The sequence below is a fragment of the Myotis nattereri genome, assembly GCF_964212035.1.
Source record: "Myotis nattereri genome assembly, chromosome: 4".
In the NCBI taxonomy this organism is placed as follows: Eukaryota; Metazoa; Chordata; class Mammalia; order Chiroptera; family Vespertilionidae; genus Myotis; species Myotis nattereri.
The window spans coordinates 72,511,702-72,530,000 of NC_138079.1; the positions used below are offsets into that span (position 1 = coordinate 72,511,702).

The 18,299-nt window shown below is 37.6% G+C and overlaps 1 long non-coding RNA gene across 1 annotated transcript in view; it reads right to left on the minus strand.

The window, feature by feature from the left end:
- Nucleotides 1–1,421: 1,421 nt before the first annotated feature.
- LOC308517773 overlaps nt 1,422–18,299 on the minus strand; it is a 22,972-nt gene continuing 6,094 nt past the window's right edge. The window contains exons 4-5 of the long non-coding RNA XR_013995889.1: nt 18,001–18,092; nt 1,422–1,497 (exon numbers count right to left, since the gene is read on the minus strand). This is a non-coding gene — a long non-coding RNA (uncharacterized lncRNA). The remainder of the gene's footprint in view (nt 1,498–18,000; nt 18,093–18,299) is intronic.

Below are 18,299 nucleotides of genomic sequence, written 5' to 3' on the forward strand. Positions count from 1 at the left end.
TAGATAAGATAGGATACAGATCTAAGCAACTGGGCTCTTGAGTCCATGTCATTAACTTCTAACCACACACCCTGCAGTATCCCTATGACAACTTTAATGAAACTGTTAGCCAATCTAAAATCTACAACTAGGATATATCATAAAATGCATAACATTTTGTTTGTTAATGGATTGGAACTTAATATGTTTGTATTTATCTCATCTGAATTCCACTGCAGTATTTTTCTCACAAAGACTGCCAGGATTTTCTATGCTTCCTGGCAAGCTCAATCAAACCAAGAAATAGGATGCCTTCATTGGCTTGACAAGGGAGAATTAAGATTGGTTAAAGCCCACCTACAATCTGTTTGTGTGCAGATAGAGAAGAAATCTCTGACAGTAGACAATTAAAGGCAGACACTGTAAATGTTTCAACCAACATTATGCAACCATTGCTCCATTTAATGATTGTATCCCATGATTTCAACCCCCAGTTAGATGAAAAAATCCTGATATTGCCCCATGTTAAAATTAGATGAAAGGGAAACTCACAACTTGGTCTAAAACAATCCTTTTCATTACTAGAGTTAAGGAAATGACAATTGATTACAAAATAAATGACAAGGTTGCCACATTATTTTATTATGTTGTAATGGATATCGGTTATAAGTATTATATTGTGATGCTGACTAATGTCAGAATCTGGATGAGAGGCTACATGTAGTGCAAAAATTTCAATTGATTCACTAAATCAAATCAGATGTTTGTCTCTACCGAGTCGGTGGTAATTCTGCAGTTCTAACAGTCAGAGTACTCTAGCCATGTCTGACAGTTCTGCAAAGCCTGAATGTAGTTCACACAACTATCGGTTTCCATATATCTCTTGAGTGCCTACTTTGCTTTTACCTGACTACTGGTTAAACCAATTCTATACATTCTACCCTTAACATTCACCACCTCTTTATTTTTTGAAATCAATGACTATTATGACTGTTTTAAATTTTGTAATGATAAGTTTATATGTTGGCATTATCCAGCAGATTCTGAGATCCAGTGCTCTCGTCATACCCATCTTTTTCATTTCAATACATATGTAAGAGGTTTTAAACAAAATATTGGTTTATTGTATGAGTGAATGAGTTTATTTCATATCCTTATAGAAAATATATACCCATGTGCATAAGATGCTCATACTGTTGATCAGTTTATTAAATGTTAAAGGTATTGAACCTGACACTTGTGGAAGACAACTACCCCAGGGTTTGCACAATAGAATGGTGTTATTTGGCCTGGGCTGTTTATTGTGGTAGAAAAATGGGAGTCACTAAATTTGCTCAATTTTAGGATACATGAAAATATGTAAAACATTTTTTTGTTTCACTTTTCTGTCAATGATAGAGAAAGACATGCAAATTAGCAAAATGAAAAAATCCCAATGGTTTGTGAGGAAAAACTTTATTTTCCGATTAAGTGCCTTGAGGGATCTTCCCCTTCTTCTTTTATTACTTTTCAGAAATCCTTCAGGAGGGGCCAGCAGAGGAAAGAAAGAAAGTGAAAACAAAGAGATTACCATATGTAATTCATTAATCCAGATAAATCTAGTTTCCATAGCACTGGGTTTTCTTTTCTCTTGAGGACATATGCTGCTAATTAACTTAAAGGTTATAAGCAAATTGTATTTCATTCGAAATGTTCCCACACACAATATGTTCTGCCAGGCAATATTAACCAAGATTCCCATCTCCATTGTACAGAAAATATCAAACCTCCGATTGCATTAAATCTGTTACTTTTGATGAACTTATTTTCATGACCATCGAAAAAAAGACAGTTTTTGGATGGTTTTTGCACTCAAACATTAGGCATTCCTTTGTATACAAAAGCCTGGAGATGACCCTTCCAGAAAACAGACCTATTTTCCCCTGATTAAATGTAGATCCCACTGAGAAAGGTAATACTGTGAACCATTCAGTCTCATAGTTGATTCAAAATACTTTCTGTTTCTTCCTTTCTGTCCCCAAATACCAAATCTAGAAGTGTAGCTCTAGTCATGGGATGGTTGGTGTTATGGTCTGCCTCTTGCACTATCCCTTGTGGTGAGGTAATGGGATTGATAGAAATGGAAACAGATGACCTCTCCTCTTACTTGACTGCCTATAGCAAATTTGCTGAACACTCTGGCATTACTTTTTTTTTCTGTTTATTACTAATTGGGAGTTGGTTTCTTCTTGCAGCAGCCATTGAATTGTTTGTTCTCTTGAGATTTGTTTGTTCTTCAACAGCCTTCCTCCCCATGTACAGTTTCTTGGTGCTAGAGATCTGGTGAATGTTTCAACTTTCCTTTAAACTTCTCAAATGTGTTTTCTGCATTCTGTTCTCGCTATTGGTGATCCATTGCATAAGCTTTTTGCTCTATAGCAAACCACCCCAAACTTAGTGATCTTATAATTATTATTGCTTATAATTATTACCAGATGGTTCTTCTGGTTTGGATCAACTTATCTGATCTCTGTTTGTCTCTAGTATTTGTAATCAACTAACAGGTCACCTGGCCCAGTGGATAATCTAGGACAGCTTACTCATGAGTTTGTTGAATGAGTGGCTGAGGTCACCAGAGATCTTATCCATGTGTTACTTTATTTTCCAGAAAGTTAGCTCAGGTTTAGTAACATGGTCATCTAGATTTTCCAAGTGTAGTAAGAGAGGCTAAGTCCTGGAATACAAGGACTTTTCCAGACAAATGCTCCTTTTGGGAAGATGATTCTAGCTATATTACTAATTTTCTTTCCACAATATTCCCACATAACTATGTTGAAGAGAGGACTATTGGATGATTCAAGGAACTGATAATATTCTACTTCTTTTGTTTTTTTGTTGGTTTCTTTTTTTGTTTAACCTAAACTATATTTCATTTAACCTAAGATACCCAAAATGTTTTCATGTCAACATATGATTACTATAAAAATTACTATTATTAAAAATATTTTTATTGATTTTAGAGAGTGTTAGAAATGCTCTCAATGCTGTCGCAGGAGTGAGAAAAACATTTGAAACTGGATTGGCAAGGCAGATTTACTCTGGTGCAGAAGGCTGCTCTTGCCAGTTGGAAATTATGGGCAAAGCACACCTAAGGGGAAGTCCATTGGGTTTTATTTCCTGACACAGGGTCTGCCCTGCCTCTTACTCTGAACTCTGACTTGATTGGTCAGGGCTCAGAGCTTGGGTTCATCATTATTGCACGATTGGCTAATTCAGAGGAAGGGGAGTGGCAAAACAGAGCCCCAAATGGCGGCCCCCTGAGAGTCTGAAGTTCATTTCAAAATGGCAGAACCAAAGATGCCTGCGGGTTCCTTTCTTTGACAGAAAAAATCTCTGGTTCACTCTCACAATTCCCCCTTTTTTTGACTCTTTTCTTCAAATTCGGCTGGCAGTCTTTGACTTCCATGTTCTGCAGTATGTAGGAGAGAGAGATTATGCTGCTGGTGCGTTACTGGGGTTTGTTTGGTTAATGTAGTCTCAATTAACCTTTGGATAAGGCCTCTCATACACGGAATAATGCAACATCCTGTTACTGTCATAACACCTAATAGCCATCACGTACTGGTTCTATTTGCCTTAGGGCTCTGGAGACTTGCAAGGGCTTACAGTGTGGGCTGGGGAAAGGTGTACAGTCTGGATCATGCTTCCCAGGTAAGTTATTGGTTATAGATAACTTGAGTGATTTGGATATTTCAGCTTTTAGGCCAAAAGATTGGCTAGGACTAGATTTAGGAGTAGATGTCAGAGGACAAGGTCCCCTAGGCCTGTGGTCGGCAAACTGCGGCTCGCAAGCCAAATGTGGCTCTTTGGCCCCTTGAGTGTGGCTCTTCCTAAGCCTTAGGAGTACCCTAATTAAGTTAATAACAATGTACCTACCTATCTAGTTTAAGTTTAAAAAATTTGGCTCTCAAAAGAAATTTCAATTGTTATACTGTTGATATTTGACTCTGTTGACTAATGAGTTTGCCGACCACTGCCTAGGCCACTGCCACCACCACTCAAATAGATGTAGAATATAAGGGAGCCAATGCCTAGGTGGGATGGATTAAACATTCTGTACGTGCCCTAAATAAAAGTTACGCTTGAGTGGCAGGAAGGCTAGAGGCCCAAGTGGTCCCATTTCCATTCGGATGGACCTCAGATGGTAACAGGATGGAATGTGTGTTTGCCTTGTACGAGGAGGAAACCGCCTGGGAAATGCTTCCTGTAAGACTCTCGCCCTGTTTCCATCAACAGAGGTAAAGAGCAAGGAACCCCCAAAACGACCCAGCCCGGTCCTCCAATGAAAACTATTCCTCCTGCCTCTCAAGGGGGGAAAACAATGCTCAGAGTTTATGAGAAACTTATCAGGATGCCTAAATGGCCGAGTATCCTCAGAAGCCCATCATGCTGCACTGTCGACACCCCGTGCTGATGTCTGGTGGTGTCGTGGGGGATCCTGACTTGGGCCCTCACCCAGCAAGTGGAGCAGAACTTGCGCTCTGATGCAATTGCCTATCCCTTTCACCTTGGCACATCGTAAACCTTTTTCAACAGAAAGACAGACTAGGAAGAGGAGAGAGAGCATCCAGGGGCTCCTTTGATCCCCATATTTACACAGATCCCACTGGGGTTCCAGGAAGAGGCCCTAATGAATTTAAAGGTAGGAATCAGGATTTGAGTCTGTAGTCTTCTGGTGGTCAACTATTAATAAGACTGTAGATTGGATAAATGTAAATTATTATATTTATTATAATCAGCAGAGCTTTGTCAATCACAGACAACTTAAATGCAGAAAAACAAATAACCCAATTTAAAAATGGGCAAAGAACCTGAGAATAAATTATTCCAAAGAAGCAAACAAATAGCCAATATGAATATGAAATGAAGCACAGTATAACTCATCATCAGGGAAGTGCAAAATCAAAACCACGATGCGATATCACCTCGCATTTATTAGTATGTCTATTAACAAGAAATACAGGCAGGCAAGGATGTAAACTGATACAGCCTTTATGGAAAACAGTTTGGAGGATCCTGACAAAAATAAAATAGAATTGTCAGATGATTCAGAAACCTTACTTCTGGGCATGTGCCTGCAAGAAAGGAAATTGGTACCAGGAAGCAATATCTGTATCCCCATGTTCATCATAACGTTGTTCACAAAAGCCAAGGTGGAGGAATCACCCAAGTGTCCAGCGTACTTTGACATGTGATTGGATAAAGACACTGGGTTCATATTTATGTTATGTATATATAAAACATAAATGTGTGAGTATATGTTTATACTCTGTAAACCTGGGAACCCTTTATAAACTTTTTTTTAATGACTATTATAAAACTTGCTATTTGCCCTCCAAGCAACTTGTAAGGCTTCGAAACATTAGAAAACATTTGCTCATAATGTTTGCAAGAACAAGAAGTTCTGCTTCAGCTCTCACAACTGAGGAGACAAGATGATTGTCTTCATAATTGATGACAGTTTTGTCTGACTAACTGTCTAATACTGTAGACTGCCCAGCAGCAACCTTTGCTGCTTTGGATAATTACAACTTGATTTTCATCAGTGTCATCATAGTGCACCAAGTGAGTGGGCGGAAATGCTGTCAAAGTGATTCCATTAAAATCGCCAATGCTTGGTCCTGCCACTGTGGCTCAGAGGGTGAGCACCGAGCCGTCCTCCAGGAGGTCACAGGTTCAGTTCCCAGGCAGGACACATACCCTGGTTGTGGCCTGGATCCTCAGGAGGGGGCGTGCAGGAGGCAGCTGATAGATCTCCCTCTCTCTCTCCCTCTCCCCTCCTCTCTCTCTAAAACAGAAAATATTTAAAAAGTTATGAACACTTTATTTCAAGGTCACTTCAGGTATGTTTCTAAGATATGACAAATGATGGTTATATACGATGAATACTAATATTAAAATTTACATACAGGTGACTTTTTAAAATAAGTCAGTGTAAGAGACCAAACAAAACACAGTTCACCCCCTTGAAGACATTTTGAATTTAATAGCTGTGACAAATAATTTTTGGAAGGATGGAATGTTTCAAATTTCTCAGGAGATTTTAATCTATACCAAGACCAGGCCATCACTAGGAGAGAGGGCAGGGCATTGCCAATATACAGAGCAGGTTCTCCTGTCTAAGATTCACAGTATTTACCATGAAGCCACATATGATTAATAAATATAAAATCAAAATATTCTAGAAATCTCTAAGGCCCTAACTCAGTGGTCGGCAAACTCATTAGTTAACAGAGCCAAATATCAACAGTACAACGATTGAAATTTCTTTTGAGAGCCAAATTTTTTACTTAAACTATATAGGTAGGTACATTGTTATTAACTTAATTAGGGTATTTCTAAAGGCTTAGGAAGAGCCACACTCAAGGGGCCAAAGAGCCGCATGTGGCTTGCGAGCCGCAGTTTGCCGACCACGGCCCTAACTCAAGACTACGCAACTTCAAAACCCATGTTTTTATGCCTTTTCCCTTTGTAGTCTAGATCCTCTATTGTGGAAACTTGGCTCTACTGAGGACTCCAGACATACGTGCTCTTTGTTTTATAGAGGAATATAAACCAGTAGGAGGTGCAACCGTCTGCCACGTCCATAACTTCCTCCTGTATCTCATTCCAATTTGTTTTCTTTTCCACAATCTGATAGCTCAATCGGTATAAAAGCAGCATGACATTCTGCATTTCAGACAGAGGGAACGTCTATGATGGATTCCTGATTGATGGAAACGGAGAGATAATAAATATGTACCAAATCACTAAATGTGTGGCAATTTGTGACATAGCAATAGAACATTAGTACAGTAAATGCTCAACAAATATTTGTTTAAAAATGTTTTACTAGTGTTCATTGAATTCTGGACACTTGCGTTGGATCCACCATTTGTTCAGCAAGCAAAATTTAACAAGGAGCATAATTGATAACTACTAGTAGGATGATTTTGTAGTATGTCATGCAAACACAACTTATTCATAAAACTTTTCTCACTTCTTGATTGACATGCATTTGGTGAAGTAGTTTGGGAACTTCAGTGTTTTTAATTGGATATATTAATATTATGGTCCATAAAAGTACTTTCGCTTTCTCAATTTTCTCAGTCTGAACAGTTCTTTGTTGATGATTGAAAATACCTTTGCAATGATGCTTTAACTTACTCTCTGGTATTAAACTGTGAGCTTTTGCTGGGCAGAGATTACATATAATTCAGCTTTGTATTTTCAACACATATGTTTCTGATACATATTAGTCATGCAATTAATGTTTCTTAATTATTGTATGTGGCATGTAATAAAAGGGCAATTCATTTTATTAAAATATGTAAGAGGTAATTCTGATTAATCATATTCAAATGCTAATGTTATAATCATTAGTACATGGGATCTTTAATGTGTAACGTATTTTACAAGCTTTGCAAATGGAAGATTCTAATTCTAATTATAAACATGGTGCAGGAGATCTGTGCCTTGCTCATATTTCCTTTTCCTGGAAGGTACACCCATTTCCCAGCTGCTCTGCCTATTGGCTGCCAATCGGTGACCCTTTCTCCAGAGAATGTCTCAAGGTGTGTGGTTGTGTGTCTGATGCACATTCCAGAGACTGATAGCACATAAGGTCAACTAAAACCACCCCCTCACTTCGCCTCTTCCCATTCCCTGTCTTGTTTCCATCTCTCTCTTGTAGGTTTATTTCTGAAGAGCACGTCCTCGATAAGTCATGTGATTCTGTATCTACAGCCACGAATTCCTGATCTATATCTGGTTCAGATGTGAAAGAAGCTCCTAGGCTGCAGCTTCTCCCAGGTGGTTCCTCTGAATCCCAGGCCCTTAAAAATAAAAATAACTTCTCCATGACTCTTGTCCTCCCCTCCCAGCACACGAGTATCAGTGAGACAGGGACAGAACTGCATTCAGTGAGAGTAGTAATGGGAGACACCTTAGGACTCCTGGCTCACGACAGTACCGAAATTCATCTGACAAGCCGCCTGACTTCAAGCGAGGGCGTGTTCTCTGACGATGGCCAGTTCTGCCTGGGAGTTGTTCTCTTAACCCTTGGTTCTGCATGTCACCTGAAAGTTTTCTTCTTCTCCATAAGACATGGCCTGTGCATATTTGGTCTAAGCGGTATCTAACCTGCTTCCTGCCTATAGAGGGTTGACAGCTCAGAGCCTGCTCTTCATTTTTAACTGTCTCAGGTCCTTATCATCCAAGCTGATGGTTCTTTGGCCAGGACAACTCTCTTAAAAAGTTAATTTTCCAGGAATCTCTCTACTGCAAAAGTAGCGTCCAGTATAATTTCTGAGACCCGCCTCCCTCTGTTTCTGGCGTGGTATGCTGCTGCGGGTTAACACTCTGAAGACTCTTTCCAGCCCTTTATCCAGCTAAGGACGGAGGTCTACCAGCGTGGTCTTGAGTAATTCGGAACTCTTAGCAAACGTTCAGATAATCAAAGTCTTGATTTGATCCTTAACACCATTTCTTTGAGGATACTTTGAAGACTGGAGAGACTGGAAATAAGAAAATATTTTTCTCTCTCAAGCCTGCATTCCCACTCTATATTTCTTAGAAATTCTGTATTTATGCTGAATTTACTTTTTTTTTTTTTTCCCTGCACAGAGCCTTATCATTACCAGTTGGAAGAACTCAATTGGCACTTTCAACATTCTAGCTAGTTACCTCCCTGTCTGCATCAAAAGTCCATTAAATCAATCTTCTAACTGCTAGCATGCCTAAGTCTTAATTTTGCCATTTTTAAAAATGCTAGTACATTGCTCAGGTTGCCATTTTTGAGACTCTAATGCAACTTAGTTTTCTAGTTTTTCAATCTTTTTAAAAAACTTTTAAAAAATTATTCAGGTAACATTGGTTATTAACATTACATAAATAGCAGGTGTGCAACTTTATAATACAACATCTGTAGACTTTATTGTGTGCTTACTAAAAATTGGAAACAAAACAACATGCTTTTGAAAATAAGAATATTTAAAGAAGTTTTTTCTGTACTTTACTAAATAAGATGAAACAGTGTATGAAAAATATAAATACTATTTTTTCATTATTTACATAGATATCTATACCTTAAAAATCACTTTTCTGTGAAATGTGTTCTGAAGTATCAGCCATATTTTTAGTCCAATATATAAAAAGCTCTATGTAGCTCTGTGCATTTAACAGATGAATACTTGTTTTAATGAGAGAGAACTTGGTTTTGAACATGAAATTTAATAGTCTGATGTCTAATTATTTCTACTATAATAAAATTTAATGATTTCATTATCTGTTAATCAGATTTTCTTGACTATTTCTTACACATTAAGAAACATTTCTGTTTAACTCAAATGTATATTATCATTGGAAGATTAAACAATTTATCAAGTATTGCCCTAGATTTTTAAAAACTAATTAGAAGTAAGCTATAAATTGAAATTTAGGAAGCTAAATATTAATTGGATTATTTTCTAATACTTAAAAATATTTCTTAACATAATATTTTATATCTATTTCATAACATTCTATAGTCTAATATTCTAAGAACCACTATAAACATATCACTCTATTTAAGTCCAATATTCTAAGAGTTTTTAAATGATATTTACACTTTTTCTTTTGCCACCAGAGTGTAAGCTCTGTGAAGGATGGAACTATCTCTTTGGTTCAATGATGTATCTCAGTTATATAGTCTGGCATATATTCGGTTCTCAACATGTACTTCTTAAAATACATAATATATACATTTTAATTCTAAGTAAAATATCAATTGCATTAATGTGACATCTTAAATATAAATTTAATGATGTAAGAAAATTGAGGCTTAGGAGCTTCAAGTTAGTTAACTTCTGTATGTGTATTTTTAATATAGTTTAGGTTACACTATTTCTATTTACTAATTTAAGACTGTCCATCAACAGTGGGTAATTTTCACTTTTCAATTGTATTTTCATTTATTAAAGATATTTGATTGATGAAGAAAGAAAATTATGAAAATATATAAAGTATATTTTTAGATCTCTTAAGATAGTAACCCCTACCTTTGCTCAGAAAGAGAGAAAATCTAATAATATTTTGTTAGTAATATTAGGTGGAAAATTGTATTTGTTTTATGGTTAATAATTGCCGGTTGGTTGAAATACTGAGGAGATAAACTTAAGAAATTAATTATCTAAAATATTCATTTAAATTTGGTTTATAAAGAGAAATTCCCAGGAGAATAAATAACTAAACTTTTCTCAAACCAGGGTTTGAATTTAGAAGACATGACTTTTAATACATTAAAAAATGATGTATTGCAAGTACTCCATTACATTTTGATATTTCCTAAGGCATATAAAGTGTCAGCCTTTTGAATATGTTTTGATACTTCTAAGGCCCTTAGGCATGCTTTATGACAAGGCTAACTGAATTACGTTAGTGTAATGGGATTTAAGTTTTAATTTGCCTTTTATTTTCGCTTCTGATAAACTGCTTTTAGCAAATGTAAACTTAATAAACAGTGATTTCTGAGCTTTTTATTAAGTCTTCTGTGTAGCAGATTATTTATTTATTTATAGTATCTTAAATTGCTTCTAGATAACTTATTAATGAACTATGAGAGATGAAAGCCTTACAAATCTTCTGCATGATCAACGGTCATTTTAGTAGGGAAACTTAGTTTAATAATTATTAGATTTAATAAGATTATACCCAGTTATATTCGTCTATAGTTGCATTGCTCTCTCATATTATCCCTTAGGATTCTGTTGTTTTTTTAGAAGAGAATAATTAGAATTAGTATTAGCAAGTAAAAAGGAAACAATATTTTGTGTTCAAATTAAGGTAGTACACAACTCATGTTTGCTAATGTTTTATCATTTAACATAGTGAATAAAGTGGTTCTTAAGCCAACTGTTAAATGACTTTAGCTGTAAGTATATCTAGTAAAGGGGAAATTAGAAATCAGAACTTAATATATCTGAAGTGTCAGATATCTAGCAACTTACATTGAATGTTTTAAATACCCGGTTACATACACACATTCTAATGGCAATCCTGGCCCAAACTGAGCTGCTGCAGTGAGGAAAAATAACTAAACTTCACGGCTGCATTTAAATTACATAATCTGTTTTGCATGTGAATTGAAGATTTACTTCATAGAGTGATATATCTGATAGTATTGCCTCTAATATATCACCCTCAATTTATTAAGTGTTAACATGAATATTTTTTATTTAATGTGTATTTTATTTTTTAATTAAAATTTTATTTTGACATAATTATAGTTTCACCTGTAATACTATGTTACCCTTTACCCAGTGGTGACATTTTGTGAAAATACTATATAATAAAACCCTAACATGCAAATTGACCAGTCGCTATGAGGAGCACTGACCACCAGAAGGCAGGAGCTCAATGCAGGAGATGCCCCTAGTGGTCACTGTGCTCCAACAGGGGGAGTATCACTCAGCCAGAAGGCAGGGTTGAGGCTGGGGAGCACAGCAGCCATGCCTGGAGCCTCTCCCACCTCTGCTGCAGGCAAGTGGTAAGGAGCAAGGGGTCCCAGACTGTGAGAGCCCCGGACTGTGAGAAGAATGTCTGACTGCCCAGGGATCGGGCCTAAGCCAGCAGGTGGACATCCCTCAAGGGGTCCCAGAAAGCAAGAGGACGCAGGCCAGGCTGAGGGACCCCCGCTCCTCCCCCAGTGCACAAATCTGTGCACCAGGCCTCTAGTATAGTACAATATCACAACCAGGATACTGACATTGATACAGTCAAGACACAGAACATTTCCATGACCATAGGAATCCCTCATATTGCCCTTTAACAGACACATCACCTTTCCTTCTTTCCCACCTCTTTCTTACTTAATCTTTGGAAACCACTAATCTGTTCTCGCTGTCATTTCAAAATGTTATATAAATGTAACCTTTGGAAAATGGCTTTTTTTTCGCCCAGAATAATTCCTTTTGATTCATTCAAGTTGTTGCGTGTATCAATAGGTCATCCTTTATATTGCTGAGTAGTAGTGCCTGGTAGGCATGTGTCAGTTTCTTTAACAACTTATCTATTAAAGAAAATGTAGCTTGTTTCTAGGTTGAGGTTATTACAAATAAAGTTTCCATAAACATTTGTATACAGGTTTTTGTGTGAACATAAGTGTTCATTTTTTCAGATTGCTGAACCCATTATTTAAAAGTTGTGTTCTTAATCATAGATTCCTTGAAATTTTCTAGGTAAAAGTCATGCTATTTGCAAATGGGAATATTGTTGATATCTTCATTTCTGATATTGTCTTTTTTTATTGTACTGGCTAGGACTTTTCTCTCTGTGTTGAATAAGAAGGTGAAAGTGGACATCTTTGCCTAGTTCTTGTTCTTAGGTGAAAAGTATCATAGTCCTTCAACAATAGATATGTTAGCCGGAGATTTTTGTTGTTGTTGTTCTTCATAAAGTTGAGGAAGCTCTCTATTTCAGAGATCTGTAGTGAATGAGTGATGAATTTTGTCAAAGCTTTTTCTGTATTGACTGATATGAATGTGTAATTTTGTTCCCTTTAATCTGTTAATATGATGGATTACATTGATTACTTTTTTAAAGCTGAACCGGCCTTGCATCCCAAGAAGCAGCTTCAATTGGTCATATGTAGAATTTTTTATAATGATGAATCTATTCAGTAATGTTTTGCTAACGGTTTTTGCATCTTATTCAGTGGAGATACTGATTTATAGGTTTTTTTCCCCCCTTTTTTGTACTGAATTCGTTTGATTTGCTATCAGGGTAAAACTAGCTTCATAAAATTAATTGGTAAACGTTCCCTCATCTTCTGTTTTCTGGAAAAGATTGTGCAGTTTGAGTATTGATTCTTCTCTAAACATTTGTAGAATTCACCAGTGAAACCAACAGGACATATAGGAATATTCATACTGTCTATGGTATTTCATTTTAGGTAGCTTGTGCTAGTTTGCATTTTTTGAATTGTCCCACTGTGTCTAAGTTGGTTAACGTATGTAGTATTGTTCAAGGTATTCCCTTATTTTCCTTTTCATATCTGCAAGGTTTGCACTGCTAGCACCTTTTCATTCCAGATATGCATAATTTGTACCTTTTCTCTTCTTTCTTTGTTAATTTTGATAGAAGTTTGTGGATTTTATTGGTCTTTTCAAAAACATGATCTTTGTTTCATTTATTTTTCCTCTATTGTTTTATTGGTTTCAATTTCAGTGATTTCTGCTCTTACCTTTATTGTTTCTTTATCGTTTCCTTACTAACGTTTGCTTTGGTTTTCAATTTGTTATTTTTCTAAATTCTTTAGGTGGGAACTTAGATTATTGATTGAGTTTTTTTTTCCTCCTTCCGGATAAATGCATTTTGTGTCATAAATCTCTCCCTTAGTTGTGTTTTATTGTGTCCCACAAATTTTGGTATGTTTTATTTTTATTTAATCCAGTTCAATGTATTTTTCTAATTTTCTCTGAGACTTCCATTTTGATCCATGTATTACTTAGAAGTACATGGCTTAGTTTCCAAGTTTTTGGAAAATTTCCTGTCATCTTTCTGCTATTGATTTCCATTGTAGTTGGAAAATATACTCCATATGATTTCAATACTTTAAAATTTGTTTTAGGTTTGCTTCATGGCCCAGAATATGGTCTATCTCAGTATATGGTCCATGAATACTTGGCTTTCCAAGTATTTATAGTCTCCTGTTGTTTGGTGGAGTGTCCTTTAAATGTTAATGATTAGATTCTATTGGTTGATGCGGTTGTTAAGTTCTATAACTCTCGCTGATTTTCTGTTTAGTTATTTTGTCAATTGTTGACATAGTAATGTTCAAGTCTTGATTTCTTCATTTAGCTGTATTCGTATTTGGTTCACATGTTTTGAACTCTGTTGTCCTATGCATGCATATTATAATTGATACATTTTCTTTGTGGATTAACTTTCAAGCATTCTATCATCTCTGCCTTGGAAAATTTGTTTTTCTTTCTATATTATCTGATATTTTAACTCCTGTTTTTCTTGGATTATGCAATACTATATCTTTTCCCATCCTTTTACTTTTATCTTACCCATCCTATATAATAAAAGGTAATATGTAAATTGACCTTAACAAAGAACGACTGGGAACAACCGGTTGTTATGATGTGTACTGACCACCAGGGGGAAGACGCGCAACACAGGAGCTGCCCCCTGGTGGTCAGTGCGCTTCCACAGGGGGAGTGCTGCTCAGCCACAAGCTGGCTCATGACTGGCCAGTGCAGCAGTGGTGGCGGGAGCCTCTCCTGCCTCCACGGCAGCACTAAGGATGTCCAACTAATGCAGTGGTCAGCAAACTGCAGCTCAGCAAACCATGGCTCACAAGCCACATGCGGCTCTTTGGCCCCTTGAGTGTGGCTCTTCCACAAAATACCGACTTCTGCGCATGGGCCACGAAGTATCAATCGCACTGTACGTGTGCACCCGCACGTGGTATTGTGTTGAAGAGCCGCACTCAGGGGGCCAAAGAGCTGCATGTGGCTTGCGAGCCACAGTTTGCTAACCATGGAACTAATGGCTTAGGCCCGCTCCCCGGGGAGCGGGCCTAAGCCATTAGTTGGACATCCTCCAAGGGCTCCCGGGCTGTCAGAGTGTGCAGGCTGGGCTGAGGGACACCTCCTGAGTGCACAAATTTTCATGCACCAGGCCTCTAGTATTGTTATATTTGGCATGAATTTCTTGTAAAGAGCAGATATTTGGGTTGTCTTATAATTGGGTTGCCAATTTCTGTCTTTAATTTATATAGATAGATGATTTAATTACTGAAATGTTCAAGCTAAGTTTATCATTTTTGTTTTCTATTTGCTCTGTTTTTTATGTCTGTTTTTCTTTTGTACTTTTTCTTGAGTTTCTTGAGCATTTCTTAGAATTCCATTTTGAATTATCTACAGGATGTTTGAGTTTATCTCTTTGTATAATTTTATTAATGATTTCTTAGGTATTACATTACCTGTACAAAACTTGTCACTGTCTAGTGGTACTGTCATTTTAATAGCCAAGTTAAATAGGAAAATCTTACTTCTTTATGTCCCTTTACCATCCCCATTTATAATATACTACCTTAAATACATACAACCATATTAAAAAGTATTATAATTTTTACTACAACCATCAGGCATATTGGGAAAACTCAAGAGGGAAAGGAAAGCCTATTCTGTACCCATATTGTTACTAATCATATTCTTCCTTCCTTGCTGATGTTCTTTATTATTGCCTTCTGTTTCCATAATTTGCTTTAATTATTTCTTAATGGTAGATCTACTGTCAATAAGTTTTAATTTTCCTTCATCTGAGAATGTCCCGATTCTCCCTTTATACCACAAAGATATTTTTATTGGGTATAGAATTCTGGGTTGACCACTCTTTTCTTTTAGCACCTGGAAACTATTGTGCTACCTCTTTCTGGTGTCCATGGTTTCTTATGATAAATCTGATTTTTTTTTTCCTAATTGTTTTCTCCAGTAATTAAGATGCTGCTTTCTCAGGCTATTACAAGATTTTTGTCTTTAAATTTCAGAACTTTAATTATGTTGTTTCTTGTCATATATTTCTTTGGCTTCTCATGCTTTGGGTTTACATAGCTTATTGAATCAGTAGGATTATGATTTCTTTTGGACAAATTTGGAAAGTTTGTTATAATTTCTTGAACACTTTTCTTCACCTATCCTTGCTAAATTCTGATGACATGAATATTAGATCTTTAATATCATCTCATAAATCCCCTGAGGACCTAATAATTTTTTTCAAGTCTAATTGTTATTGTTGTTCAGATTTAGTAATTTCTGTTTTTCTATCTTCAAGTTCACTGATATTTTTTCTGTCCTCACCAATCTACTGTTGCTCTTGTCCATTGAGCTTTTTATTTGTTACCATATTTTTCAGTTGTAAAATTTTCAGTTTATCTTAGTTATATCTTCTGTTTATTTGCTGACACTTTGTTTCTTTGGTGAGACTTTTCTATTTTTTAATCTGTGTCAAATGCATTTACCATTGTTGAATAATTTTTTTATTGCTTTAAAATGCTTATATAATAATTCTAATATCTCTGTCATGTTGGTATTGTCATTTGTTTTTTCATATTTTTTATTCAGTTGAGATCTTTCTGTTTCTTGCTATGTCATGAATTTTCTATCGAAATGTGGATATTTTCAGTATTATATTACAACTAGTAACCCGGTGCATAGATTGGTGCACATTGAAAGGAAATTAATTAGAAGGTGGCCTGCAGGGTGGGACTGGGCGAGATGGGCTGGACACACCCTGGAGCCAACCTCCCAGGGTCCCTCCCCAGTGCCTGCAGAGTGGGCAGGGTTCCTCCAGCAGGTGGGGTCCCTCGGCCTGGCCTGCGGGGATTGGGTCAAAACGAGCTCTCCAATATCCCCAAGGATGTGGAATGAAAAAGCAAATGTGCAGTAAACCAGATTCAAGGCCGACAGTGCCCCTGCAACAACATAACCTACAGCCAAAGGTGGAATTATGCAGCCCTGCGAGGAATCAAGTTCCCTCCTCTCTGGTTTCAGGGTGTGTCACCTGAGAACCTCGGCTGCCAAGTCACTGTAGCTCAGCAGCTCCTGCGTTGAGCGTCTGCTCCTGGTGGTCAGTGTGCTTCATAGTGGCCAGTCGGATGATCGGACACTTAGCATATTAGCCTTTTATATATATATAGACTAGAGGTGCACAAAAATTTGTGCACTTGGGGGTGGGGGCCCTCAGCCCGGCCTGCACCCATTTGCAGTCCAGGACCCCTTGGGGGATGTCCACCTGTCGACTTAGGCCCACTCCCCGGTGGATCAGGCCTAAGCTTGCAGTCAGACATCCTTCTGGCAGTCAGGGAGTCCTCGGGGGATGTCCGACTAAAGGCTTAGGCCCCCAAGGGAGCTGTGATGAGGAAGCGGGGGTGACAGAGGAGCCACACTGTCCCACCCCACCACCCTGGGTCGGATCACACACGGGACACCTGGGCGGGCCGGCAGATCGCTGCTGCCCTGCCTGGCCGCCCCGGGTCTGGTCACACACAGGACGCCCCTGCCCCAGGTTGCAGATAGCAGGCCTGGATGGGGGCAGGGCAGGTAGGATGGTGCTGACCCGCCCTGCCTGCAGTATGCAAATTAGCCACCATCTTTGTTGGCGGTTAGTTTGCATATCACACTGATTAGCCAATGGGAGGCATAGCAAAGGTACAGTCAATTACCATGTTTGTCTATTATTAGATAGGATGTTCTGTATCTTATTTAAGCCTTTTTTTTTTTTAGTTGTCTTCCCATGATACCAATCAGACAGGGGAATTGGAGGCACTACCTAATTACTGCCAAATAGATATTTAGATTCCTTGCTCAGCCACCATAAATAGGAGACCTCCTAGTTGCCGATGGGTGAGTGTGAGACTGTCAGCTTCCTATTGGTCCTCCATTTATACCTCTCAGGTTGAGAGGCATAGGAATGTGTATTTATTGCACCTCACACAGCTCCCTCTGACACTATGAGGAAAGAGTAGGAGCACTGTTCACACTGGTAGAGATAAAATTTTTAACTCTCCACTAGATCTCTTCTTATACCACCTTAGGGCAATGGGTGGGGTTAGGAGTACATGTTTTCTTAGTGGTTTCCACTGACTTCTCAAGCAGAAGTGGGCATCATTACTTCATGACAGAGATGAAAGTATACTTGCCTAGTCAGCCTTCTCTGCCATCACCCCAGGGGGTGTTGGGTGCCTTATTACAGCCATGAAAGGGTGGAAGTCTAGGCTCTCTACTTGGCATTTGGTGGTAGGAATGCATGTGGTTTGTCTGTGCTTTTCTGTGGAGTAGAACAGTTATTGTTTAAGTTTCCTGGTATTGCCATGTTTTCCCTTTACTGGCCTCCTTCTGATTTTTTGTCTATACTTGTTGGTGTTTTCTGGTTGATCATTTCTTCAATTCTTAGCCTGGAATATATGAAGTAAAACAAACCAACCATACAAACATACAAAAAAACCACTGAACTCACCTCACTGTTGTTCCTTAGAATTTGAAGTTTTAGCCATTTGCCATCTTCTCTACCTTTTGAGCCTCCTTATATTTGATGAACACTCCATCTCCCTAAAAACAGAAGTAATGAATATGTTAAAAATTTTAAATATTATATCCATAAATAATGATTTTCTGAAAATTTTCTACCTTTAAAACCTATGGCCATTACAAGGCTTACTGTCAGAAGTGAAGGGAGAGTAGCTAGCAACTAAAAGAAAGGACCTGTTGATAAGCTTTGGTTGATTTTACTGTGTTGACTTGTTTATTGTAAGAAAG